Genomic DNA, 27,699 nt, shown 5'->3' with positions numbered 1-27,699 from the left:
AAAGGCTACAACAGATGTTTACAAAAAGGAAAGACGCTCTCTGTCAGCGTTGCTTCTTTTCTTGCACGTGTGTGTGCCCACTAAACATCTGCTCAGCACTGCAGCGCAACGCCTTTACGGTACCAGGGGCACGAGGATTTCCCCGGCGCGGTTTGCTTGGTTTAGCCCGGGGAGGGGTGATTAAGAGTGGGTGAACAGGTTGTAGCGGTGCGCAAGGTGGCGGTAAGGTCAGCGGGAGGATGCGTGGGTGAGCAGGAGAGCGTGGGCATTGTTGGACGGCAGCGCGCAGGGCAGAGCTGACAGAGAGCGTCTCTGCATCTGCTCATCACAGCAACACAACCACATGTCAGAGTCACAGCGTGACTACGCAAGCATGACACGCGTCAAGACACGCCGCAGCTGACGAGAAAGCAGCTCACGGCCACACTACTCCAGAAGCGCCCGATCTCGGAAGCTAAGCAGAGTCGGGCCTGGTTGGTTAGTACTTGGATGGGAGAGCGCCTGGGAGCACCGGGTGCTGTGAGCTTTTCTGTCTTTGGACAATTGAGGACTTTATGTTCCTTCCTGCCTTTGATCTGAGAATTCTGACGTCTGGTAACCACGGCAACCGCGGCTAGCAAACAGTTAGGCGCGGTTACCACAATTACCTGGGCACATGCACCTTCCGTTTTTTGGTCTTTGATGGACAAAGAAAGCGAGACGTGCATAAAATCCACCATAATTGAGGACTTTATGTTCCTTCCTGCCTTCGATCTGAGAATTCTGACGTCTGGTAACCACGGTAACCGCGGCTAACAAACAGCTAGGCGCGGTTACCACAATTACCTGGGCACATGCACCTTCCGCTTTTTGCTCTTTGATGGACAAAGAAAGCAAGACGTGCATAAAATACACCATAGCTGATACCAAAGCAGGTGACAAAAACTACAGAAGACAGGCTACAAAAGCTACAAAGGTTGTTTATTGGCTACAAAGGCTACAACAGATGTTTATTGGACACACACACACGTGCAAGAAGAGAAGCAAAGCTGACAGAGAGCGTTTTTTTTCTTTCCATTTTTCTTTAAACATCTGCTCTTCACTGCAACACGATGACGCGCCGGGGCCTTTACGGTACCAGGGGCACGAGGATTTCCCCGGCGCGTTTTGCTTGGTTTAGCCCGGGGAGGGGTGATTAAGGGTGGGTGAACAGGTTGTGGCGGTGGGGTTAGTGGGTGAGCAGGAGAGTGTGGGCATTGTTGGAAGGCAGCTCGCAGGGCAAAGCTGACAGAGAGCGTCTCTACATCTGCTCATCACAGCAAAACAACGACATGTCAGAGTCACAGCACGACTACGCCAGCATGACATGCATGAAAGCACATCATAGCTGAGGGGAAAGCAGCTCACGGCCACACTACTCTAGAAACGCCCGATCTCGTCTGATCTCGGAAGCTAAGCAGAGTCGGGCCTGGTTAGTACTTGGATGGGAGACCGCCTGGGAATACCAGGTGCTGTGAGCTTTTCTATCTTTGGACAATTGAGGACTTTATGTGCCTTCCTGCCTTTGATCCCAGAATTCTGACGTTTGGTAACCATGGTAACCGCGGCTAACAAACAGTTAGGCGCGGTTACCACCATTACCTGGGCACATGCACCTTCAGTTTTTGGTCTTTGATGGACAACGAAGGCAAGACATGCATAAAATACACCATGACTGACACCAAAGCAGGTGACAAAAACTACAGAAGACAGGCTACAAAAGTTATTTATTGGCTACAAAGGCTACAACAGATGTTTACAAAAAGTACTTGGATGGGAGAGCGCCTGGGAGCACCAGGTGCTGTGAGCTTTTCTATCTTTGGACAATTGAGGACTTTATGTGCCTTCCTGCCTTTGATCCCAGAATTCTGACGTTTGGTAACCATGGTAACCGCGGCTAACAAACAGTTAGGCGCGGTTACCACCATTACCTGGGCACATGCACCTTCAGTTTTTGGTCTTTGATGGACAAAGAAAGCAAGACATGCATAAAGTACACCATAACTGATACCAAAGCAGGTGACAAAAACTACAGAAGACAGGCTACAAAAGTTATTTATTGGCTACAAAGGCTACAACAGATGTTTACAAAAAGGAAAGACGCTCTCTGTCAGCGTTGCTTCTTTTCTTGCACGTGTGTGTGCCCACTAAACATCTGCTCAGCACTGCAGCGCAACGCCTTTACGGTACCAGGGGCACGAGGATTTCCCCGGCGCGGTTTGCTTGGTTTAGCCCGGGGAGGGGGGATTAAGAGTGGGTGAACAGGTTGTAGCGGTGCGCAAGGTGGCGGTAAGGTCAGCGGGAGGATGCGTGGGTGAGCAGGAGAGCGTGGGCATTGTTGGACGGCAGCGCGCAGGGCAGAGCTGACAGAGAGCGTCTCTGCATCTGCTCATCACAGCAACACAACCACATGTCAGAGTCACAGCGTGACTACGCAAGCATGACACGCGTCAAGACACGCCGCAGCTGACGAGAAAGCAGCTCACGGCCACACTACTCCAGAAGCGCCCGATCTCGGAAGCTAAGCAGAGTCGGGCCTGGTTGGTTAGTACTTGGATGGGAGAGCGCCTGGGAGCACCGGGTGCTGTGAGCTTTTCTGTCTTTGGACAATTGAGGACTTTATGTTCCTTCCTGCCTTCGATCTGAGAATTCTGACGTCTGGTAACCACGGCAACCGCGGCTAGCAAACAGTTAGGCGCGGTTACCACAATTACCTGGGCACATGCACCTTCCGTTTTTTGGTCTTTGATGGACAAAGAAAGCGAGACGTGCATAAAATCCACCATAATTGAGGACTTTATGTTCCTTCCTGCCTTCGATCTGAGAATTCTGACGTCTGGTAACCACGGCAACCGCGGCTAACAAACAGCTAGGCGCGGTTACCACAATTACCTGGGCACATGCACCTTCCGCTTTTTGCTCTTTGATGGACAAAGAAAGCAAGACGTGCATAAAATACACCATAGCTGATACCAAAGCAGGTGACAAAAACTACAGAAGACAGGCTACAAAAGCTACAAAGGTTGTTTATTGGCTACAAAGGCTACAACAGATGTTTATTGGACACACACACACGTGCAAGAAAAGAAGCAAAGCTGACAGAGAGCGTTTTTTTTCTTTCCATTTTTCTTTAAACATCTGCTCTTCACTGCAACACGATGACGCGCCGGGGCCTTTACGGTACCAGGGGCACGAGGATTTCCCCGGCGCGTTTTGCTTGGTTTAGCCCGGGGAGGGGTGATTAAGGGTGGGTGAACAGGTTGTGGCGGTGGGGTTAGTGGGTGAGCAGGAGAGTGTGGGCATTGTTGGAAGGCAGCTCGCAGGGCAAAGCTGACAGAGAGCGTCTCTACATCTGCTCATCACAGCAAAACAACGACATGTCAGAGTCACAGCACGACTACGCCAGCATGACATGCATAAAAGCACATCATAGCTGAGGCGAAAGCAGCTCACGGCCACACTACTCTAGAAACGCCCGATCTCGTCTGATCTCGGAAGCTAAGCAGAGTCGGGCCTGGTTAGTACTTGGATGGGAGACCGCCTGGGAATACCAGGTGCTGTGAGCTTTTCTATCTTTGGACAATTGAGGACTTTATGTGCCTTCCTGCCTTTGATCCCAGAATTCTGACGTTTGGTAACCATGGTAACCGCGGCTAACAAACAGTTAGGCGCGGTTACCACCATTACCTGGGCACATGCACCTTCAGTTTTTGGTCTTTGATGGACAACGAAGGCAAGACATGCATAAAATACACCATGACTGACACCAAAGCAGGTGACAAAAACTACAGAAGACAGGCTACAAAAGTTATTTATTGGCTACAAAGGCTACAACAGATGTTTACAAAAAGTACTTGGATGGGAGAGCGCCTGGGAGCACCAGGTGCTGTGAGCTTTTCTATCTTTGGACAATTGAGGACTTTATGTGCCTTCCTGCCTTTGATCCCAGAATTCTGACGTTTGGTAACCATGGTAACCGCGCCTAACAAACAGTTAGGCGCGGTTACCACCATTACCTGGGCACATGCACCTTCAGTTTTTGGTCTTTGATGGACAAAGAAAGCAAGACATGCATAAAGTACACCATAACTGATACCAAAGCAGGTGACAAAAACTACAGAAGACAGGCTACAAAAGTTATTTATTGGCTACAAAGGCTACAACAGATGTTTACAAAAAGGAAAGACGCTCTCTGTCAGCGTTGCTTCTTTTCTTGCACGTGTGTGTGCCCACTAAACATCTGCTCAGCACTGCAGCGCAACGCCTTTACGGTACCAGGGGCACGAGGATTTCCCCGGCGCGGTTTGCTTGGTTTAGCCCGGGGAGGGGGGATTAAGAGTGGGTGAACAGGTTGTAGCGGTGCGCAAGGTGGCGGTAAGGTCAGCGGGAGGATGCGTGGGTGAGCAGGAGAGCGTGGGCATTGTTGGACGGCAGCGCGCAGGGCAGAGCTGACAGAGAGCGTCTCTGCATCTGCTCATCACAGCAACACAACCACATGTCAGAGTCACAGCGTGACTACGCAAGCATGACACGCGTCAAGACACGCCGCAGCTGACGAGAAAGCAGCTCACGGCCACACTACTCCAGAAGCGCCCGATCTCGGAAGCTAAGCAGAGTCGGGCCTGGTTGGTTAGTACTTGGATGGGAGAGCGCCTGGGAGCACCGGGTGCTGTGAGCTTTTCTGTCTTTGGACAATTGAGGACTTTATGTTCCTTCCTGCCTTTGATCTGAGAATTCTGACGTCTGGTAACCACGGCAACCGCGGCTAGCAAACAGTTAGGCGCGGTTACCACAATTACCTGGGCACATGCACCTTCCGTTTTTTGGTCTTTGATGGACAAAGAAAGCGAGACGTGCATAAAATCCACCATAATTGAGGACTTTATGTTCCTTCCTGCCTTCGATCTGAGAATTCTGACGTCTGGTAACCACGGTAACCGCGGCTAACAAACAGCTAGGCGCGGTTACCACAATTACCTGGGCACATGCACCTTCCGCTTTTTGCTCTTTGATGGACAAAGAAAGCAAGACGTGCATAAAATACACCATAGCTGATACCAAAGCAGGTGACAAAAACTACAGAAGACAGGCTACAAAAGCTACAAAGGTTGTTTATTGGCTACAAAGGCTACAACAGATGTTTATTGGACACACACACACGTGCAAGAAAAGAAGCAAAGCTGACAGAGAGCGTTTTTTTTCTTTCCATTTTTCTTTAAACATCTGCTCATCACTGCAACACAATGACGCGCCGGGGCCTTTACGGTACCAGGGGCACGAGGATTTCCCCGGCGCGTTTTGCTTGGTTTAGCCCGGGGAGGGGTGATTAAGGGTGGGTGAACAGGTTGTGGCGGTGGGGTTAGTGGGTGAGCAGGAGAGTGTGGGCATTGTTGGAAGGCAGCTCGCAGGGCAAAGCTGACAGAGAGCGTCTCTACATCTGCTCATCACAGCAAAACAACGACATGTCAGAGTCACAGCACGACTACGCCAGCATGACATGCATAAAAGCACATCATAGCTGAGGCGAAAGCAGCTCACGGCCACACTACTCTAGAAACGCCCAGAGGAGGAGGTCGCAGGCGGAGCGGAGTGAGGGAGTTTTGGAGGGAAAGAGCGTTGTTTGAATGAGGATAATCTGTGCCTCTTTTTCGTTTTTTCGTTGGACTAATTAAAGTTTTCGTTAGGAACAGTGTTTTCCTTCGCTCCCCGCAGTCGGCGGACTGTCGGGGAGTAGTTTTTTGTTCGTTTTTCGTTTTATTTTTCTGCCCTCCATAATTTGGAGGGAAAAAGACTGGAATGATGGACAACACGGAAATAGGACCACGGAAAGGAGCCCCCGATAAACCCTTGGATAATGGACAAAACAGAAGAGCAACAATGTCGAGAAAAGAAGGAAAGGATGGACAATCAAAGGAGGATAAGGTAAGAGAAAGAACAGAAAATGATGAAGGAAGGATGGTCGGGAAGAGGGCAGACGGCCAGGAAAAAAAGAGGTCGGAGTCACAGAAGGAGGGGAAAAAAGAAAAAGAAATTAGTTATGAGAAAGATCTAACAGTTCAGGTCGAATTAAAGGGAGAAGAGATTGTTTCGCCGGTGGAACTAATACGGTGCATCAGACTTATGTGTGGGAATATTTGTGCCTGCCGAGGCACCGCGGCAAATAAGTATGAAATAACAATGGGGAGCCAGGCGGGTAAAAATAAATTGATCGACGGGTTTAAGATTGGAAACACAACAGTAGAAGGGAAGGAAATAAGCAACGACGAATTGGTTGTGTCTTTTCTGGGTCTGCCCGCTTATGTACCAGATGAAGAGATTTTAGAAAAACTAGAATCATGGCGTGTGTCAGCGGTGTCGCCCATAAAGCGTCGTATGTGGCCGGGGACGAGGGTGGCGGATGGGACGAGGTTTGTTAAGGTAAAATTCAATGAAACAGTGCAGTCACTACCTTATTCTGCAAGGTTCAGTACAGCAGCAGGGCCGGAATTTTTTCGGGTCATTCACGACCGGCAGGTCCGCGTATGTAGGATCTGCATACAGCCCGGCCACATCGTGAGGGATTGCCCAGAATTTTTTTGCAATAAATGTGGGGTCCAGGGGCATTATGCCAGGGAATGCACCAAAAGACTGGAAAAATGTCAAATTTGTTTTAATAAAATGGACAGTTGCATATGCGCTGAAAATAGCAGTGAGGAAGAAATAAACATTTATATAGAAAGGGATGATGAGTCTTGTATGGAGGAGGACGAGGCCCAGGAGGATGGGGCAGAGGAGGCTGCAGCCTGTATGGCGGAGACAGAGAAGGGCCAAGGCTGTCTACCAGCACGGCCGACGGAGCAAGAAGCGGGTGGGCTCACACATGCGCTCCCGGCAAGGGAGGGAGCTCAAAAAACGGGCTCTGCTCCTGAGAGGGCGGGGGGGGCAAGTGAAGCAGGCCCTGCCCTGGATCCTGTAGCATTTGGGAAAATGAGCGCGCCCGGAAGGGGTGGCGCAGGGATCAGTGCGTTGGCAGCCGTGGATGGGGGGGGAGGCGAAGAGCCCTGCCCGGAGGCTGCCAGGTGGTGAAGAGGCTCTGTCACTAGGATCCAGCCTGGATGACGTTTCTCTATATGCCGGCTCCCAGGAGCTTGAGCAAAGCACCATAAAAGATGGTTTTGTGAAGCCCACCCTTCGCTCCAGTAAGTCTCTGCTGGCTGAAAAAGCCAGGGCAAGAGAAGCCGTCTCTGTGCCCACCTTTCTGGGACATAGGGTGATCTCCTCCGACTCTGACCTGGAGAGAGAGGCAGGGCAAAAATTATATAAGAAAAAGATGCAGGAAGCAAAGCAGAATAGGCACGCTAGGAAAAAGAAGTAATACTGTTACATTAAGGTCTGACTCCATCTTACTTCTAGCCATGATCACTATCACATCTTTAAACATTTCTGGAGCAAGGACAATAGAAAAAATACAGGACATAACAAACAACATACACACGGATATTCTCTGTATGCAGGAAGTAAGGTGGAGCGCAGACCTATTAAAGGAAGTAAAGAAAATGTGGAGAGGAGAAATATTTTATGCCCCTGGACCCTCTCTGGCAGCGGGCGCTGCTGTGCTGATCAAACCGGGCCTCCCTCACGATGTGGCCTGCGTGCACACCGACGGCGGGGGCCGGTTGGTCGTGGTGGACCTGAAAGAGGGCAGTAAGGGTTTAAGATTAATTAATATATATGGAAACAATGATGAAAAGGGAAGGAAAGATTTAATAAGGGAAAAACTAAGCAAATGGGTATTGAGGAATTGCATCATAATTGGGGATTTTAATATAATAATGGCAACAGAGGATACGGTAAATATAAATAATAACAAATTAAAGAGTGACATGAGCAGACAAGAATTACTAAAATTAATGTCGGAATATAACTTAATAGATTTATGGAGAGTGCTAAACCCGAGAGGTCGTGACTACTCCAGGAGACAGCTGGTGAGGGGGAAGCTGAGACAATCCCGAATAGATTTGGTACTGGCGTCTCCTGGAGTAGTCACAGAGGTGGACACCGTTGATTACATGCCTAATAGGTGGAGCGATCATTCCCTGCTTCAGGTTCGCATGAGAGGAGCGGGCAGGCCCAGAAACGGAGGTCTGTGGGTTTTAAACAATAAAATCTTAGAAAATGAAAATTTTAAAATAAAGATTAATTCTTTTCTAAACGAAATAAAATATGAAATAACGGAAACCGAAGATTTATTGAAATGGTGGGAGGGGGTAAAAAATAGGATAAAAAAACTCTGCATAAACGAAAGTAAAAAGAGAAAGTGGCAGGAAAAACAGGAAGAGAACGAATTATTAGAAATAATAAAAATTGAAACGAAAAAAATAGAAGAAAATCCGGATCGAAACACAATCATACTTGCAACAGCGCAGGCAAAATTGCACAATTTAACGGCTAACAAATGCAAAGCAGCAGCAATAAGAGCAAAAGCAAAATATCTAGTGGAAGGAGAAAAATCAACAAGTTACTTTCTGGGGTTGGAAAAACGAAAACAGGAAAACTCTTTCATAAAATCGGTAGTAAACAGTGAGGGAGAAATAATAACGGATCTGGGAGGGATTTTAGAAACGGCGCAGAATTTCTATGGCAAATTATTTCAAACTGAAGAAACAGATCAGGACGAAAGGGAAAAAAACATAAATTACCTGGAGAAAAAGTTAGACGAAGCAGACAGGGCCTTCTGTGACTCCGACCTGACAATACAACAAATCACAACAGCCATAAAATCATTAAATACGGGGAAAAGCCCAGGATGGGACGGACTGACAGCTGAATTTTACCAAGCTTTCAGTCCAAACTTGGCCCCCATCCTGGGCCGCGTTTTCAACGAAATAGAAAGAAGGAAAACAACAACGGGGAATTTTGCAAAAGGGATAATAACATTAGTGTATAAAAAGAAAGGGGATAAAAACAAACTAGAAAACTACAGACCAATAAGTCTTTTAAATACGGATTTTAAAATAATTGCGAAAATCTTAGCAAACAGGCTGAAAAGGGTTATTGAGGAGGTGGTGGGTGAGACACAGGCATATGGCGTGCCGGGCAGAGACATTTCTGACTCTGTCCTGGCCGTCAGATGCCTGGTCAAACACATGTGCACAACGGGGGGTTTTTTATTGAGTGTAGATTTTGAAAAAGCTTTTGACCGTGTGGAGCACACCTTTCTATGGCGAGTCCTAGAGAGGCTGGGCTTTGGAGAGCGGTACATTAACTGGATCAAAACACTGTACAGCGGAGCCACCAGCTGCGTCAAAATAAACGGCACGTGCACAAGTGCGTTTCCGCTGAGCAGATCGATCAGACAGGGCTGTCCGCTGTCTGCCATGCTCTTCACCCTGGTGACAGAGCCTCTGGCGGAAGCGGTCAGACGGAATGTAAATATTAGAGGGATTAGAGTGGGAGAGTCTGCGTGCTGCAAGATTGTGCAGTACGCAGACGACACAAATATCACGGTGGTAGATAAAGATAGTGTTAATGAGGTGATGGGCACGATAGATTCGTTTTGTAAAGCATCGGGTGCAAAAATGAATATTAATAAAACACAAATAATGATGTGTGGGGGAGCACAAAGCATACACAACACATGGGGGTTTCAAAATGCGGGAGAGGAAATAAAGATATTGGGGGTGTGGGTGGGGAAAGATGAAGGGAGAGCAAATCAAAAAAATTGGGACATTTTAACAGGGAAAATCAAGAACATAATTAACCTGTGGAAGCAGAGACAGCTGGGGATAAAAGGAAAAATAACTGTAATAAATTCACTAATGATGTCCACTGTAAACCATGTCCTGGCTGTCTGTCCTCTGTCCCCGCAGCAGGAGAGCAACATTAACAAAGCCATCGGCAGCTTCCTGTGGAGGTCTAACATGAACCAGGTCGCCCATGACGTCATGATCCAGCCCGAGGACAGGGGCGGTCTGAGACTAATAGACATCGGATCCAGGAAAAAAGCTTTAAGGATCAAAATAATCAAAAAACTCTTAGAAAACAATAACCTCATCTGGAAAAATTATATTGCAAAGGATCTGTGTCTCGGACCGCCCTTGGACCTGTGGGCACTCTGCCAGAGGCGTTCACCAAGGAGTGTAGGAGTGGTGGACCCTCTGGCGGAGGAGATCATGACGGCGTGGGCTGAGCTGAGGCCTCTGCTGGAAGCAAGGGTCGACGGTGTCCTCCAGGCAGCGGCGCAGCCCCTCTTTGACAACCCAGATGTTACCTGGGGAGGGAGGGAGGTGGTCTGCGCCGCCATGGAACGAGCTGGTTTAGTCCGGCTTGGGGACATTGTCGACCCGGCCGGTGGCATAGAAGCTGCGGGGATCCTGGCCATCCTAAGGAGGGAGAAAATAGTTTTTAGAAAAGGAAAAATTCTGGATGTGTGTGATAAACTGGCTGCCTCTGTCCCTCGGCGCTGGTTACGGTTGCTGAGGGGGGGGAGGCAGCCAGGAACAACTAACCGACTCTCTTGTGAGTTTTATACTCGACAGGACCAGAAAAGTCTACAAGACATCACCACAAAAGGGCTATACAACATCTTCACACGGAACAAGAGGAGACCACCAGCGGCTGACCAGGCGTGGAGGAGAGTTTTCCCTGGCCTCCGGGGGGACAGGATCTGGGCCACACTCAGGGGCGGCGTGGCCCCTGGGAATGTCCTCACAATGGATTTCAGACTAAGGCACAGAAAGATACACCCGGGAATAGTGCTACACCAAATAAACAAAGAAGCATTCAGCAGGGGCTGCGCCGTCTGCGGGGCAGCCGAGGAGACTTTGGAACACCTCTTCCTTGACTGCCCCGCCATCGGCGCCACCCTGAGGAGGCTCAGAGACCTACTGGAGGCCAGGGCGAACGGCTACTGGGAGCAGGAGGAGGAATGGAGACTGTTCTTGCTGTTCGGGGAAAAAAACAAAAACAAGAAAGGACAAACAATAAGAAACACGGCAGGACTTTTTGCAAGGCATGCAATATACACATCCAGAAACACACACAGGAAATCTAACAACCCAGTCGCACCATGGGGGGTGTTCAAAAGCACTTTTCAATTGTATATACGCACCATGGTGATGTGGGACAAGGGAAAGGTGAAGGAAGCACTCTTGGAGGGGCATAGTTTATTTCATTTGGAAGAGGGTGTAGTATACTTTAATTTTTGAAGATTTTGTTTTTTCTATTTCCTGTTTTAGTTTAATTTTTGAACTTGAGATAAAAGAATAAGAGTTTTCTGTTTAGTATATTTTGAATGTTTCTTTTTGTTAAATTGAAATAATGGTATATCATGGTTTGACTTTTCTGTAAATATTTTAAGGAAATTTTTGATAATAAAAGATAAAAAAAAAAAGAAACGCCCGATCTCGTCTGATCTCGGAAGCTAAGCAGAGTCGGGCCTGGTTAGTACTTGGATGGGAGACCGCCTGGGAATACCAGGTGCTGTGAGCTTTTCTATCTTTGGACAATTGAGGACTTTATGTGCCTTCCTGCCTTTGATCCCAGAATTCTGACGTTTGGTAACCATGGTAACCGCGGCTAACAAACAGTTAGGCGCGGTTACCACCATTACCTGGGCACATGCACCTTCAGTTTTTGGTCTTTGATGGACAACGAAGGCAAGACATGCATAAAATACACCATGACTGACACCAAAGCAGGTGACAAAAACTACAGAAGACAGGCTACAAAAGTTATTTATTGGCTACAAAGGCTACAACAGATGTTTACAAAAAGTACTTGGATGGGAGAGCGCCTGGGAGCACCAGGTGCTGTGAGCTTTTCTGTCTTTGGACAATTGAGGACTTTATGTGCCTTCCTGCCTTTGATCCCAGAATTCTGACGTTTGGTAACCATGGTAACCGCGCCTAACAAACAGTTAGGCGCGGTTACCACCATTACCTGGGCACATGCACCTTCAGTTTTTGGTCTTTGATGGACAAAGAAAGCAAGACATGCATAAAGTACACCATAACTGATACCAAAGCAGGTGACAAAAACTACAGAAGACAGGCTACAAAAGTTATTTATTGGCTACAAAGGCTACAACAGATGTTTACAAAAAGGAAAGACGCTCTCTGTCAGCGTTGCTTCTTTTCTTGCACGTGTGTGTGCCCACTAAACATCTGCTCAGCACTGCAGCGCAACGCCTTTACGGTACCAGGGGCACGAGGATTTCCCCGGCGCGGTTTGCTTGGTTTAGCCCGGGGAGGGGTGATTAAGAGTGGGTGAACAGGTTGTAGCGGTGCGCAAGGTGGCGGTAAGGTCAGCGGGAGGATGCGTGGGTGAGCAGGAGAGCGTGGGCATTGTTGGACGGCAGCGCGCAGGGCAGAGCTGACAGAGAGCGTCTCTGCATCTGCTCATCACAGCAACACAACCACATGTCAGAGTCACAGTGTGACTACGCAAGCATGACACGCGTCAAGACACGCCGCAGCTGACGAGAAAGCAGCTCACGGCCACACTACTCCAGAAGCGCCCGATCTCGGAAGCTAAGCAGAGTCGGGCCTGGTTGGTTAGTACTTGGATGGGAGAGCGCCTGGGAGCACCGGGTGCTGTGAGCTTTTCTGTCTTTGGACAATTGAGGACTTTATGTTCCTTCCTGCCTTTGATCTGAGAATTCTGACGTCTGGTAACCACGGCAACCGCGGCTAGCAAACAGTTAGGCGCGGTTACCACAATTACCTGGGCACATGCACCTTCCGCTTTTTGGTCTTTGATGGACAAAGAAAGCGAGACGTGCATAAAATCCACCATAATTGAGGACTTTATGTTCCTTCCTGCCTTCGATCTGAGAATTCTGACGTCTGGTAACCACGGTAACCGCGGCTAACAAACAGCTAGGCGCGGTTACCACAATTACCTGGGCACATGCACCTTCCGCTTTTTGCTCTTTGATGGACAAAGAAAGCAAGACGTGCATAAAATACACCATAGCTGATACCAAAGCAGGTGACAAAAACTACAGAAGACAGGCTACAAAAGCTACAAAGGTTGTTTATTGGCTACAAAGGCTACAACAGATGTTTATTGGACACACACACACGTGCAAGAAAAGAAGCAAAGCTGACAGAGAGCGTTTTTTTTCTTTCCATTTTTCTTTAAACATCTGCTCTTCACTGCAACACGATGACGCGCCGGGGCCTTTACGGTACCAGGGGCACGAGGATTTCCCCGGCGCGTTTTGCTTGGTTTAGCCCGGGGAGGGGTGATTAAGGGTGGGTGAACAGGTTGTGGCGGTGGGGTTAGTGGGTGAGCAGGAGAGTGTGGGCATTGTTGGAAGGCAGCTCGCAGGGCAAAGCTGACAGAGAGCGTCTCTACATCTGCTCATCACAGCAAAACAACGACATGTCAGAGTCACAGCACGACTACGCCAGCATGACATGCATAAAAGCACATCATAGCTGAGGCGAAAGCAGCTCACGGCCACACTACTCTAGAAACGCCCGATCTCGTCTGATCTCGGAAGCTAAGCAGAGTCGGGCCTGGTTAGTACTTGGATGGGAGACCGCCTGGGAATACCAGGTGCTGTGAGCTTTTCTGTCTTTGGACAATTGAGGACTTTATGTGCCTTCCTGCCTTTGATCCCAGAATTCTGACGTTTGGTAACCATGGTAACCGCGGCTAACAAACAGTTAGGCGCGGTTACCACCATTACCTGGGCACATGCACCTTCAGTTTTTGGTCTTTGATGGACAACGAAGGCAAGACATGCATAAAATACACCATGACTGACACCAAAGCAGGTGACAAAAACTACAGAAGACAGGCTACAAAAGTTATTTATTGGCTACAAAGGCTACAACAGATGTTTACAAAAAGTACTTGGATGGGAGAGCGCCTGGGAGCACCAGGTGCTGTGAGCTTTTCTATCTTTGGACAATTGAGGACTTTATGTGCCTTCCTGCCTTTGATCCCAGAATTCTGACGTTTGGTAACCATGGTAACCGCGCCTAACAAACAGTTAGGCGCGGTTACCACCATTACCTGGGCACATGCACCTTCAGTTTTTGGTCTTTGATGGACAAAGAAAGCAAGACATGCATAAAGTACACCATAACTGATACCAAAGCAGGTGACAAAAACTACAGAAGACAGGCTACAAAAGTTATTTATTGGCTACAAAGGCTACAACAGATGTTTACAAAAAGGAAAGACGCTCTCTGTCAGCGTTGCTTCTTTTCTTGCACGTGTGTGTGCCCACTAAACATCTGCTCAGCACTGCAGCGCAACGCCTTTACGGTACCAGGGGCACGAGGATTTCCCCGGCGCGGTTTGCTTGGTTTAGCCCGGGGAGGGGGGATTAAGAGTGGGTGAACAGGTTGTAGCGGTGCGCAAGGTGGCGGTAAGGTCAGCGGGAGGATGCGTGGGTGAGCAGGAGAGCGTGGGCATTGTTGGACGGCAGCGCGCAGGGCAGAGCTGACAGAGAGCGTCTCTGCATCTGCTCATCACAGCAACACAACCACATGTCAGAGTCACAGCGTGACTACGCAAGCATGACACGCGTCAAGACACGCCGCAGCTGACGAGAAAGCAGCTCACGGCCACACTACTCCAGAAGCGCCCGATCTCGGAAGCTAAGCAGAGTCGGGCCTGGTTGGTTAGTACTTGGATGGGAGAGCGCCTGGGAGCACCGGGTGCTGTGAGCTTTTCTGTCTTTGGACAATTGAGGACTTTATGTTCCTTCCTGCCTTTGATCTGAGAATTCTGACGTCTGGTAACCACGGCAACCGCGGCTAGCAAACAGTTAGGCGCGGTTACCACAATTACCTGGGCACATGCACCTTCCGTTTTTTGGTCTTTGATGGACAAAGAAAGCGAGACGTGCATAAAATCCACCATAATTGAGGACTTTATGTTCCTTCCTGCCTTCGATCTGAGAATTCTGACGTCTGGTAACCACGGTAACCGCGGCTAACAAACAGCTAGGCGCGGTTACCACAATTACCTGGGCACATGCACCTTCCGCTTTTTGCTCTTTGATGGACAAAGAAAGCAAGACGTGCATAAAATACACCATAGCTGATACCAAAGCAGGTGACAAAAACTACAGAAGACAGGCTACAAAAGCTACAAAGGTTGTTTATTGGCTACAAAGGCTACAACAGATGTTTATTGGACACACACACACGTGCAAGAAGAGAAGCAAAGCTGACAGAGAGCGTTTTTTTTCTTTCCTTTTTTCTTTAAACATCTGCTCTTCACTGCAACACGATGACGCGCCGGGGCCTTTACGGTACCAGGGGCACGAGGATTTCCCCGGCACGGTTTGCTTGGTTTAGCCCGGGGAGGGGTGATTAAGGGTGGGTGAACAGGTTGTGGCGGTGGGGTTAGTGGGTGAGCAGGAGAGTGTGGGCATTGTTGGAAGGCAGCTCGCAGGGCAAAGCTGACAGAGAGCGTCTCTACATCTGCTCATCACAGCAAAACAACGACATGTCAGAGTCACAGCACGACTACGCCAGCATGACATGCATAAAAGCACATCATAGCTGAGGCGAAAGCAGCTCACGGCCACACTACTCTAGAAACGCCCGATCTCGTCTGATCTCGGAAGCTAAGCAGAGTCGGGCCTGGTTAGTACTTGGATGGGAGAGCGCCTGGGAATACCAGGTGCTGTGAGCTTTTCTATCTTTGGACAATTGAGGACTTTATGTGCCTTCCTGCCTTTGATCCCAGAATTCTGACGTTTGGTAACCATGGTAACCGCGGCTAACAAACAGTTAGGCGCGGTTACCACCATTACCTGGGCACATGCACCTTCAGTTTTTGGTCTTTGATGGACAACGAAGGCAAGACATGCATAAAATACACCATGACTGACACCAAAGCAGGTGACAAAAACTACAGAAGACAGGCTACAAAAGTTATTTATTGGCTACAAAGGCTACAACAGATGTTTACAAAAAGTACTTGGATGGGAGAGCGCCTGGGAGCACCAGGTGCTGTGAGCTTTTCTGTCTTTGGACAATTGAGGACTTTATGTGCCTTCCTGCCTTTGATCCCAGAATTCTGACGTTTGGTAACCATGGTAACCGCGCCTAACAAACAGTTAGGCGCGGTTACCACCATTACCTGGGCACATGCACCTTCAGTTTTTGGTCTTTGATGGACAAAGAAAGCAAGACATGCATAAAGTACACCATAACTGATACCAAAGCAGGTGACAAAAACTACAGAAGACAGGCTACAAAAGTTATTTATTGGCTACAAAGGCTACAACAGATGTTTACAAAAAGGAAAGACGCTCTCTGTCAGCGTTGCTTCTTTTCTTGCACGTGTGTGTGCCCACTAAACATCTGCTCAGCACTGCAGCGCAACGCCTTTACGGTACCAGGGGCACGAGGATTTCCCCGGCGCGGTTTGCTTGGTTTAGCCCGGGGAGGGGGGATTAAGAGTGGGTGAACAGGTTGTAGCGGTGCGCAAGGTGGCGGTAAGGTCAGCGGGAGGATGCGTGGGTGAGCAGGAGAGCGTGGGCATTGTTGGACGGCAGCGCGCAGGGCAGAGCTGACAGAGAGCGTCTCTGCATCTGCTCATCACAGCAACACAACCACATGTCAGAGTCACAGCGTGACTACGCAAGCATGACACGCGTCAAGACACGCCGCAGCTGACGAGAAAGCAGCTCACGGCCACACTACTCCAGAAGCGCCCGATCTCGGAAGCTAAGCAGAGTCGGGCCTGGTTGGTTAGTACTTGGATGGGAGAGCGCCTGGGAGCACCGGGTGCTGTGAGCTTTTCTGTCTTTGGACAATTGAGGACTTTATGTTCCTTCCTGCCTTTGATCTGAGAATTCTGACGTCTGGTAACCACGGCAACCGCGGCTAGCAAACAGTTAGGCGCGGTTACCACAATTACCTGGGCACATGCACCTTCCGTTTTTTGGTCTTTGATGGACAAAGAAAGCGAGACGTGCATAAAATCCACCATAATTGAGGACTTTATGTTCCTTCCTGCCTTCGATCTGAGAATTCTGACGTCTGGTAACCACGGCAACCGCGGCTAACAAACAGCTAGGCGCGGTTACCACAATTACCTGGGCACATGCACCTTCCGCTTTTTGCTCTTTGATGGACAAAGAAAGCAAGACGTGCATAAAATACACCATAGCTGATACCAAAGCAGGTGACAAAAACTACAGAAGACAGGCTACAAAAGCTACAAAGGTTGTTTATTGGCTACAAAGGCTACAACAGATGTTTATTGGACACACACACACGTGCAAGAAGAGAAGCAAAGCTGACAGAGAGCGTTTTTTTTCTTTCCTTTTTTCTTTAAACATCTGCTCTTCACTGCAACACGATGACGCGCCGGGGCCTTTACGGTACCAGGGGCACGAGGATTTCCCCGGCGCGTTTTGCTTGGTTTAGCCCGGGGAGGGGTGATTAAGGGTGGGTGAACAGGTTGTGGCGGTGGGGTTAGTGGGTGAGCAGGAGAGTGTGGGCATTGTTGGAAGGCAGCTCGCAGGGCAAAGCTGACAGAGAGCGTCTCTACATCTGCTCATCACAGCAAAACAACGACATGTCAGAGTCACAGCACGACTACGCCAGCATGACATGCATAAAAGCACATCATAGCTGAGGCGAAAGCAGCTCACGGCCACACTGCTCTAGAAACGCCCGATCTCGTCTGATCTCGGAAGCTAAGCAGAGTCGGGCCTGGTTAGTACTTGGATGGGAGACCGCCTGGGAATACCAGGTGCTGTGAGCTTTTCTATCTTTGGACAATTGAGGACTTTATGTGCCTTCCTGCCTTTGATCCCAGAATTCTGACGTTTGGTAACCATGGTAACCGCGGCTAACAAACAGTTAGCCGCGGTTACCACCATTACCTGGGCACATGCACCTTCAGTTTTTGGTCTTTGATGGACAACGAAGGCAAGACATGCATAAAATACACCATGACTGACACCAAAGCAGGTGACAAAAACTACAGAAGACAGGCTACAAAAGTTATTTATTGGCTACAAAGGCTACAACAGATGTTTACAAAAAGTACTTGGATGGGAGAGCGCCTGGGAGCACCAGGTGCTGTGAGCTTTTCTGTCTTTGGACAATTGAGGACTTTATGTGCCTTCCTGCCTTTGATCCCAGAATTCTGACGTTTGGTAACCATGGTAACCGCGCCTAACAAACAGTTAGGCGCGGTTACCACCATTACCTGGGCACATGCACCTTCAGTTTTTGGTCTTTGATGGACAAAGAAAGCAAGACATGCATAAAGTACACCATAACTGATACCAAAGCAGGTGACAAAAACTACAGAAGACAGGCTACAAAAGTTATTTATTGGCTACAAAGGCTACAACAGATGTTTACAAAAAGGAAAGACGCTCTCTGTCAGCGTTGCTTCTTTTCTTGCACGTGTGTGTGCCCACTAAACATCTGCTCAGCACTGCAGCGCAACGCCTTTACGGTACCAGGGGCACGAGGATTTCCCCGGCGCGGTTTGCTTGGTTTAGCCCGGGGAGGGGGGATTAAGAGTGGGTGAACAGGTTGTAGCGGTGCGCAAGGTGGCGGTAAGGTCAGCGGGAGGATGCGTGGGTGAGCAGGAGAGCGTGGGCATTGTTGGACGGCAGCGCGCAGGGCAGAGCTGACAGAGAGCGTCTCTGCATCTGCTCATCACAGCAACACAACCACATGTCAGAGTCACAGCGTGACTACGCAAGCATGACACGCGTCAAGACACGCCGCAGCTGACGAGAAAGCAGCTCACGGCCACACTACTCCAGAAGCGCCCGATCTCGGAAGCTAAGCAGAGTCGGGCCTGGTTGGTTAGTACTTGGATGGGAGAGCGCCTGGGAGCACCGGGTGCTGTGAGCTTTTCTGTCTTTGGACAATTGAGGACTTTATGTTCCTTCCTGCCTTTGATCTGAGAATTCTGACGTCTGGTAACCACGGCAACCGCGGCTAGCAAACAGTTAGGCGCGGTTACCACAATTACCTGGGCACATGCACCTTCCGTTTTTTGGTCTTTGATGGACAAAGAAAGCGAGACGTGCATAAAATCCACCATAATTGAGGACTTTATGTTCCTTCCTGCCTTCGATCTGAGAATTCTGACGTCTGGTAACCACGGCAACCGCGGCTAACAAACAGCTAGGCGCGGTTACCACAATTACCTGGGCACATGCACCTTCCGCTTTTTGCTCTTTGATGGACAAAGAAAGCAAGACGTGCATAAAATACACCATAGCTGATACCAAAGCAGGTGACAAAAACTACAGAAGACAGGCTACAAAAGCTACAAAGGTTGTTTATTGGCTACAAAGGCTACAACAGATGTTTATTGGACACACACACACGTGCAAGAAAAGAAGCAAAGCTGACAGAGAGCGTTTTTTTTCTTTCCTTTTTTCTTTAAACATCTGCTCTTCACTGCAACACGATGACGCGCCGGGGCCTTTACGGTACCAGGGGCACGAGGATTTCCCCGGCGCGTTTTGCTTGGTTTAGCCCGGGGAGGGGTGATTAAGGGTGGGTGAACAGGTTGTGGCGGGGGGGTTAGTGGGTGAGCAGGAGAGTGTGGGCATTGTTGGAAGGCAGCTCGCAGGGCAAAGCTGACAGAGAGCGTCTCTACATCTGCTCATCACAGCAAAACAACGACATGTCAGAGTCACAGCACGACTACGCCAGCATGACATGCATGAAAGCACATCATAGCTGAGGGGAAAGCAGCTCACGGCCACACTACTCTAGAAACGCCCGATCTCGTCTGATCTCGGAAGCTAAGCAGAGTCGGGCCTGGTTAGTACTTGGATGGGAGACCGCCTGGGAATACCAGGTGCTGTGAGCTTTTCTATCTTTGGACAATTGAGGACTTTATGTGCCTTCCTGCCTTTGATCCCAGAATTCTGACGTTTGGTAACCATGGTAACCGCGGCTAACAAACAGTTAGGCGCGGTTACCACCATTACCTGGGCACATGCACCTTCAGTTTTTGGTCTTTGATGGACAACGAAGGCAAGACATGCATAAAATACACCATGACTGACACCAAAGCAGGTGACAAAAACTACAGAAGACAGGCTACAAAAGTTATTTATTGGCTACAAAGGCTACAACAGATGTTTACAAAAAGTACTTGGATGGGAGAGCGCCTGGGAGCACCAGGTGCTGTGAGCTTTTCTGTCTTTGGACAATTGAGGACTTTATGTGCCTTCCTGCCTTTGATCCCAGAATTCTGACGTTTGGTAACCATGGTAACCGCGCCTAACAAACAGTTAGGCGCGGTTACCACCATTACCTGGGCACATGCACCTTCAGTTTTTGGTCTTTGATGGACAAAGAAAGCAAGACATGCATAAAGTACACCATAACTGATACCAAAGCAGGTGACAAAAACTACAGAAGACAGGCTACAAAAGTTATTTATTGGCTACAAAGGCTACAACAGATGTTTACAAAAAGGAAAGACGCTCTCTGTCAGCGTTGCTTCTTTTCTTGCACGTGTGTGTGCCCACTAAACATCTGCTCAGCACTGCAGCGCAACGCCTTTACGGTACCAGGGGCACGAGGATTTCCCCGGCGCGGTTTGCTTGGTTTAGCCCGGGGAGGGGTGATTAAGAGTGGGTGAACAGGTTGTAGCGGTGCGCAAGGTGGCGGTAAGGTCAGCGGGAGGATGCGTGGGTGAGCAGGAGAGCGTGGGCATTGTTGGACGGCAGCGCGCAGGGCAGAGCTGACAGAGAGCGTCTCTGCATCTGCTCATCACAGCAACACAACCACATGTCAGAGTCACAGCGTGACTACGCAAGCATGACACGCGTCAAGACACGCCGCAGCTGACGAGAAAGCAGCTCACGGCCACACTACTCCAGAAGCGCCCGATCTCGGAAGCTAAGCAGAGTCGGGCCTGGTTGGTTAGTACTTGGATGGGAGAGCGCCTGGGAGCACCGGGTGCTGTGAGCTTTTCTGTCTTTGGACAATTGAGGACTTTATGTTCCTTCCTGCCTTTGATCTGAGAATTCTGACGTCTGGTAACCACGGCAACCGCGGCTAGCAAACAGTTAGGCGCGGTTACCACAATTACCTGGGCACATGCACCTTCCGTTTTTTGGTCTTTGATGGACAAAGAAAGCGAGACGTGCATAAAATCCACCATAATTGAGGACTTTATGTTCCTTCCTGCCTTCGATCTGAGAATTCTGACGTCTGGTAACCACGGTAACCGCGGCTAACAAACAGCTAGGCGCGGTTACCACAATTACCTGGGCACATGCACCTTCCGCTTTTTGCTCTTTGATGGACAAAGAAAGCAAGACGTGCATAAAATACACCATAGCTGATACCAAAGCAGGTGACAAAAACTACAGAAGACAGGCTACAAAAGCTACAAAGGTTGTTTATTGGCTACAAAGGCTACAACAGATGTTTATTGGACACACACACACGTGCAAGAAAAGAAGCAAAGCTGACAGAGAGCGTTTTTTTTCTTTCCTTTTTTCTTTAAACATCTGCTCTTCACTGCAACACAATGACGCGCCGGGGCCTTTACGGTACCAGGGGCACGAGGATTTCCCCGGCGCGTTTTGCTTGGTTTAGCCCGGGGAGGGGTGATTAAGGGTGGGTGAACAGGTTGTGGCGGTGGGGTTAGTGGGTGAGCAGGAGAGTGTGGGCATTGTTGGAAGGCAGCTCGCAGGGCAAAGCTGACAGAGAGCGTCTCTACATCTGCTCATCACAGCAAAACAACGACATGTCAGAGTCACAGCACGACTACGCCAGCATGACATGCATAAAAGCACATCATAGCTGAGGCGAAAGCAGCTCACGGCCACACTACTCTAGAAACGCCCGATCTCGTCTGATCTCGGAAGCTAAGCAGAGTCGGGCCTGGTTAGTACTTGGATGGGAGACCGCCTGGGAATACCAGGTGCTGTGAGCTTTTCTATCTTTGGACAATTGAGGACTTTATGTGCCTTCCTGCCTTTGATCCCAGAATTCTGACGTTTGGTAACCATGGTAACCGCGGCTAACAAACAGTTAGGCGCGGTTACCACCATTACCTGGGCACATGCACCTTCAGTTTTTGGTCTTTGATGGACAACGAAGGCAAGACATGCATAAAATACACCATGACTGACACCAAAGCAGGTGACAAAAACTACAGAAGACAGGCTACAAAAGTTATTTATTGGCTACAAAGGCTACAACAGATGTTTACAAAAAGTACTTGGATGGGAGAGCGCCTGGGAGCACCAGGTGCTGTGAGCTTTTCTATCTTTGGACAATTGAGGACTTTATGTGCCTTCCTGCCTTTGATCCCAGAATTCTGACGTTTGGTAACCATGGTAACCGCGGCTAACAAACAGTTAGGCGCGGTTACCACCATTACCTGGGCACATGCACCTTCAGTTTTTGGTCTTTGATGGACAAAGAAAGCAAGACATGCATAAAGTACACCATAACTGATACCAAAGCAGGTGACAAAAACTACAGAAGACAGGCTACAAAAGTTATTTATTGGCTACAAAGGCTACAACAGATGTTTACAAAAAGGAAAGACGCTCTCTGTCAGCGTTGCTTCTTTTCTTGCACGTGTGTGTGCCCACTAAACATCTGCTCAGCACTGCAGCGCAGCGCCTTCACGGCACCAGGGGCACGAGGACTTTCCCGGCGCGGTTTGCTTGGTTTAGCCCGGGGAGGGGGGATTAAGAGTGGGTGAACAGGTTGTAGCGGTGCGCAAGGTGGCGGTAAGGTCAGCGGGAGGATGCGTGGGTGAGCAGGAGAGCGTGGGCATTGTTGGACGGCAGCGCGCAGGGCAGAGCTGACAGAGAGCGTCTCTGCATCTGCTCATCACAGCAACACAACCACATGTCAGAGTCACAGCGTGACTACGCAAGCATGACACGCGTCAAGACACGCCGCAGCTGACGAGAAAGCAGCTCACGGCCACACTACTCCAGAAGCGCCCGATCTCGGAAGCTAAGCAGAGTCGGGCCTGGTTGGTTAGTACTTGGATGGGAGAGCGCCTGGGAGCACCGGGTGCTGTGAGCTTTTCTGTCTTTGGACAATTGAGGACTTTATGTTCCTTCCTGCCTTTGATCTGAGAATTCTGACGTCTGGTAACCACGGCAACCGCGGCTAGCAAACAGTTAGGCGCGGTTACCACAATTACCTGGGCACATGCACCTTCCGTTTTTTGGTCTTTGATGGACAAAGAAAGCGAGACGTGCATAAAATACACCATAATTGAGGACTTTATGTTCCTTCCTGCCTTCGATCTGAGAATTCTGACGTCTGGTAACCACGGCAACCGCGGCTAACAAACAGCTAGGCGCGGTTACCACAATTACCTGGGCACATGCACCTTCCGCTTTTTGCTCTTTGATGGACAAAGAAAGCAAGACGTGCATAAAATACACCATAGCTGATACCAAAGCAGGTGACAAAAACTACAGAAGACAGGCTACAAAAGCTACAAAGGTTGTTTATTGGCTACAAAGGCTACAACAGATGTTTATTGGACACACACACACGTGCAAGAAGAGAAGCAAAGCTGACAGAGAGCGTTTTTTTCTTTCCTTTTTTCTTTAAACATCTGCTCTTCACTGCAACACGATGACGCGCCGGGGCCTTTACGGTACCAGGGGCACGAGGATTTCCCCGGCGCGTTTTGCTTGGTTTAGCCCGGGGAGGGGTGATTAAGGGTGGGTGAACAGGTTGTGGCGGTGGGGTTAGTGGGTGAGCAGGAGAGTGTGGGCATTGTTGGAAGGCAGCTCGCAGGGCAAAGCTGACAGAGAGCGTCTCTACATCTGCTCATCACAGCAAAACAACGACATGTCAGAGTCACAGCACGACTACGCCAGCATGACATGCATAAAAGCACATCATAGCTGAGGCGAAAGCAGCTCACGGCCACACTACTCTAGAAACGCCCGATCTCGTCTGATCTCGGAAGCTAAGCAGAGTCGGGCCTGGTTAGTACTTGGATGGGAGACCGCCTGGGAATACCAGGTGCTGTGAGCTTTTCTATCTTTGGACAATTGAGGACTTTATGTGCCTTCCTGCCTTTGATCCCAGAATTCTGACGTTTGGTAACCATGGTAACCGCGGCTAACAAACAGTTAGGCGCGGTTACCACCATTACCTGGGCACATGCACCTTCAGTTTTTGGTCTTTGATGGACAACGAAGGCAAGACATGCATAAAATACACCATGACTGACACCAAAGCAGGTGACAAAAACTACAGAAGACAGGCTACAAAAGTTATTTATTGGCTACAAAGGCTACAACAGATGTTTACAAAAAGGAAAGACGCTCTCTGTCAGCGTTGCTTCTTTTCTTGCACGTGTGTGTGCCCACTAAACATCTGCTCAGCACTGCAGCGCAACGCCTTTACGGTACCAGGGGCACGAGGATTTCCCCGGCGCGTTTTGCTTGGTTTAGCCCGGGGAGGGGTGATTAAGGGTGGGTGAACAGGTTGTGGCGGTGGGGTTAGTGGGTGAGCAGGAGAGTGTGGGCATTGTTGGAAGGCAGCTCGCAGGGCAAAGCTGACAGAGAGCGTCTCTACATCTGCTCATCACAGCAAAACAACGACATGTCAGAGTCACAGCACGACTACGCCAGCATGACATGCATAAAAGCACATCATAGCTGAGGCGAAAGCAGCTCACGGCCACACTACTCTAGAAACGCCCGATCTCGTCTGATCTCGGAAGCTAAGCAGAGTCGGGCCTGGTTAGTACTTGGATGGGAGACCGCCTGGGAATACCAGGTGCTGTGAGCTTTTCTATCTTTGGACAATTGAGGACTTTATGTGCCTTCCTGCCTTTGATCCCAGAATTCTGACGTTTGGTAACCATGGTAACCGCGGCTAACAAACAGTTAGGCGCGGTTACCACCATTACCTGGGCACATGCACCTTCAGTTTTTGGTCTTTGATGGACAACGAAGGCAAGACATGCATAAAATACACCATGACTGACACCAAAGCAGGTGACAAAAACTACAGAAGACAGGCTACAAAAGTTATTTATTGGCTACAAAGGCTACAACAGATGTTTACAAAAAGTACTTGGATGGGAGAGCGCCTGGGAGCACCAGGTGCTGTGAGCTTTTCTGTCTTTGGACAATTGAGGACTTTATGTGCCTTCCTGCCTTTGATCCCAGAATTCTGACGTTTGGTAACCATGGTAACCGCGCCTAACAAACAGTTAGGCGCGGTTACCACCATTACCTGGGCACATGCACCTTCAGTTTTTGGTCTTTGATGGACAAAGAAAGCAAGACATGCATAAAGTACACCATAACTGATACCAAAGCAGGTGACAAAAACTACAGAAGACAGGCTACAAAAGTTATTTATTGGCTACAAAGGCTACAACAGATGTTTACAAAAAGGAAAGACGCTCTCTGTCAGCGTTGCTTCTTTTCTTGCACGTGTGTGTGCCCACTAAACATCTGCTCAGCACTGCAGCGCAACGCCTTTACGGTACCAGGGGCACGAGGATTTCCCCGGCGCGGTTTGCTTGGTTTAGCCCGGGGAGGGGTGATTAAGAGTGGGTGAACAGGTTGTAGCGGTGCGCAAGGTGGCGGTAAGGTCAGCGGGAGGATGCGTGGGTGAGCAGGAGAGCGTGGGCATTGTTGGACGGCAGCGCGCAGGGCAGAGCTGACAGAGAGCGTCTCTGCATCTGCTCATCACAGCAACACAACCACATGTCAGAGTCACAGCGTGACTACGCAAGCATGACACGCGTCAAGACACGCCGCAGCTGACGAGAAAGCAGCTCACGGCCACACTACTCCAGAAGCGCCCGATCTCGGAAGCTAAGCAGAGTCGGGCCTGGTTGGTTAGTACTTGGATGGGAGAGCGCCTGGGAGCACCGGGTGCTGTGAGCTTTTCTGTCTTTGGACAATTGAGGACTTTATGTTCCTTCCTGCCTTTGATCTGAGAATTCTGACGTCTGGTAACCACGGCAACCGCGGCTAGCAAACAGTTAGGCGCGGTTACCACAATTACCTGGGCACATGCACCTTCCGTTTTTTGGTCTTTGATGGACAAAGAAAGCGAGACGTGCATAAAATCCACCATAATTGAGGACTTTATGTTCCTTCCTGCCTTCGATCTGAGAATTCTGACGTCTGGTAACCACGGTAACCGCGGCTAACAAACAGCTAGGCGCGGTTACCACAATTACCTGGGCACATGCACCTTCCGCTTTTTGCTCTTTGATGGACAAAGAAAGCAAGACGTGCATAAAATACACCATAGCTGATACCAAAGCAGGTGACAAAAACTACAGAAGACAGGCTACAAAAGCTACAAAGGTTGTTTATTGGCTACAAAGGCTACAACAGATGTTTATTGGACACACACACACGTGCAAGAAAAGAAGCAAAGCTGACAGAGAGCGTTTTTTTTCTTTCCTTTTTTCTTTAAACATCTGCTCTTCACTGCAACACGATGACGCGCCGGGGCCTTTACGGTACCAGGGGCACGAGGATTTCCCCGGCGCGTTTTGCTTGGTTTAGCCCGGGGAGGGGTGATTAAGGGTGGGTGAACAGGTTGTGGCGGTGGGGTTAGTGGGTGAGCAGGAGAGTGTGGGCATTGTTGGAAGGCAGCTCGCAGGGCAAAGCTGACAGAGAGCGTCTCTACATCTGCTCATCACAGCAAAACAACGACATGTCAGAGTCACAGCACGACTACGCCAGCATGACATGCATAAAAGCACATCATAGCTGAGGCGAAAGCAGCTCACGGCCACACTACTCTAGAAACGCCCAGAGGAGGAGGTCGCAGGCGGAGCGGAGCGCAGTTTTGGAGGGAAACCTTATTAATTTTCTTGTGCTTTATTTTGGTTTTTTTCGTTCTTGTTTGAACTTTTTTCGTTAAAGGACATTTGTTTTTCTCGCTCCCCGCAGTCAAACTGACTGTTGGGGAGTAGTTTTGTGTTTAAAAACGTTTTTATTTTTGCATCGCTTTGGACGGGAGGAAAATCACCCGACAAAGCAGGATGGACAGCATGGTTAACGAAAACAGGACTGGAAGAATGGCAAACCGAACGGAAAACGGACAGAAAGAGAAGGAAAAAACGAATGAGCAGGTAGGTACTGAAAAAGACACAAGACAGGTGAACGAAAGAATGAATGGAAGAGAGGGAGAAATGGCCGGGAGGGGGGCAGACAGCCACAAAGCCACGGGGTCGGAGTCGCAGAGAGAGGGAGAGAAGGATAAAATAATTAGCTATGAAAAGGATCTAACCGTACAAGTAGAACTAAAAGGGGAAGAAATAGTCTCGCCAATAGAATTGATCAGAGTGGTGAGACTGATGTGTGGAAATATATGTGCATGTAGAAGCACGGGGAAAGACAAGTACGAAATCACGATGGGAAGTCATGCAGGAAAATCAAAATTGGTTGATGGCTTTAAAATAGGAAACACAGTGGTGGAGGGAAAGGAGATAAATAATAATGAACTGGTGGTGTCGTTTCTGGGTCTGCCTGTGTATATTTCTGACGAGGAGATCCTGGAGAAGTTGGAGACGTGGCGTGTATCGGCGGTGTCCCCCATAAAGCGCCGTATGTGGCCGGGGACAAGGGTGGCTGATGGGACTCGGTTCGTGAAAGTTAGGTTTAACGAGGATGTGCAGTCTTTGCCATATTCAGCCAAATTTAATACGGCAGGGGGAGCTGAGTTTTTTCGAGTAATACATGACCGGCAGGTCCGA

General features: G+C 49.2%; 9 non-coding genes across 9 annotated transcripts; all 9 read left to right on the top strand.

Moving 5' to 3' along the window:
- The first annotated feature begins 1,380 nt into the window (after nucleotides 1–1,380).
- Nucleotides 1,381–1,499, top strand: LOC114445572 (5S ribosomal RNA). The gene has a single exon (XR_003671680.1). It is a non-coding gene; the product is annotated as a 5S ribosomal RNA (ribosomal RNA).
- Nucleotides 1,500–3,465: 1,966 nt separating this feature from the next.
- LOC114445570 (5S ribosomal RNA) lies at nucleotides 3,466–3,584 on the top strand. The gene has a single exon (XR_003671679.1). It is a non-coding gene; the product is annotated as a 5S ribosomal RNA (ribosomal RNA).
- A 9,869-nt stretch (nucleotides 3,585–13,453) lies between these two features.
- On the top strand, nucleotides 13,454–13,572 carry LOC114445569 (5S ribosomal RNA). Its single transcript, XR_003671678.1, has one exon. It is a non-coding gene; the product is annotated as a 5S ribosomal RNA (ribosomal RNA).
- Nucleotides 13,573–15,538: 1,966 nt separating this feature from the next.
- Nucleotides 15,539–15,657, top strand: LOC114445577 (5S ribosomal RNA). The gene has a single exon (XR_003671685.1). It is a non-coding gene; the product is annotated as a 5S ribosomal RNA (ribosomal RNA).
- A 1,966-nt stretch (nucleotides 15,658–17,623) lies between these two features.
- On the top strand, nucleotides 17,624–17,742 carry LOC114445573 (5S ribosomal RNA). The gene has a single exon (XR_003671681.1). It is a non-coding gene; the product is annotated as a 5S ribosomal RNA (ribosomal RNA).
- Nucleotides 17,743–19,708: 1,966 nt separating this feature from the next.
- LOC114445568 (5S ribosomal RNA) lies at nucleotides 19,709–19,827 on the top strand. The gene has a single exon (XR_003671677.1). It is a non-coding gene; the product is annotated as a 5S ribosomal RNA (ribosomal RNA).
- Nucleotides 19,828–21,793: 1,966 nt separating this feature from the next.
- Nucleotides 21,794–21,912, top strand: LOC114445567 (5S ribosomal RNA). The gene has a single exon (XR_003671676.1). It is a non-coding gene; the product is annotated as a 5S ribosomal RNA (ribosomal RNA).
- Nucleotides 21,913–23,877: 1,965 nt separating this feature from the next.
- Nucleotides 23,878–23,996, top strand: LOC114445566 (5S ribosomal RNA). The gene has a single exon (XR_003671675.1). It is a non-coding gene; the product is annotated as a 5S ribosomal RNA (ribosomal RNA).
- Nucleotides 23,997–24,639: 643 nt separating this feature from the next.
- Nucleotides 24,640–24,758, top strand: LOC114445565 (5S ribosomal RNA). Its single transcript, XR_003671674.1, has one exon. It is a non-coding gene; the product is annotated as a 5S ribosomal RNA (ribosomal RNA).
- The last annotated feature ends 2,941 nt before the right edge of the window (nucleotides 24,759–27,699 follow it).

This window comes from Parambassis ranga, chromosome 13 (assembly GCF_900634625.1).
Source record: "Parambassis ranga chromosome 13, fParRan2.1, whole genome shotgun sequence".
Lineage (NCBI taxonomy): Eukaryota > Metazoa > Chordata > Actinopteri > Ambassidae > Parambassis > Parambassis ranga.
Note: the sequence above shows the minus strand (reverse complement) of the source record. Positions and strands in the feature narration are given on the sequence as shown.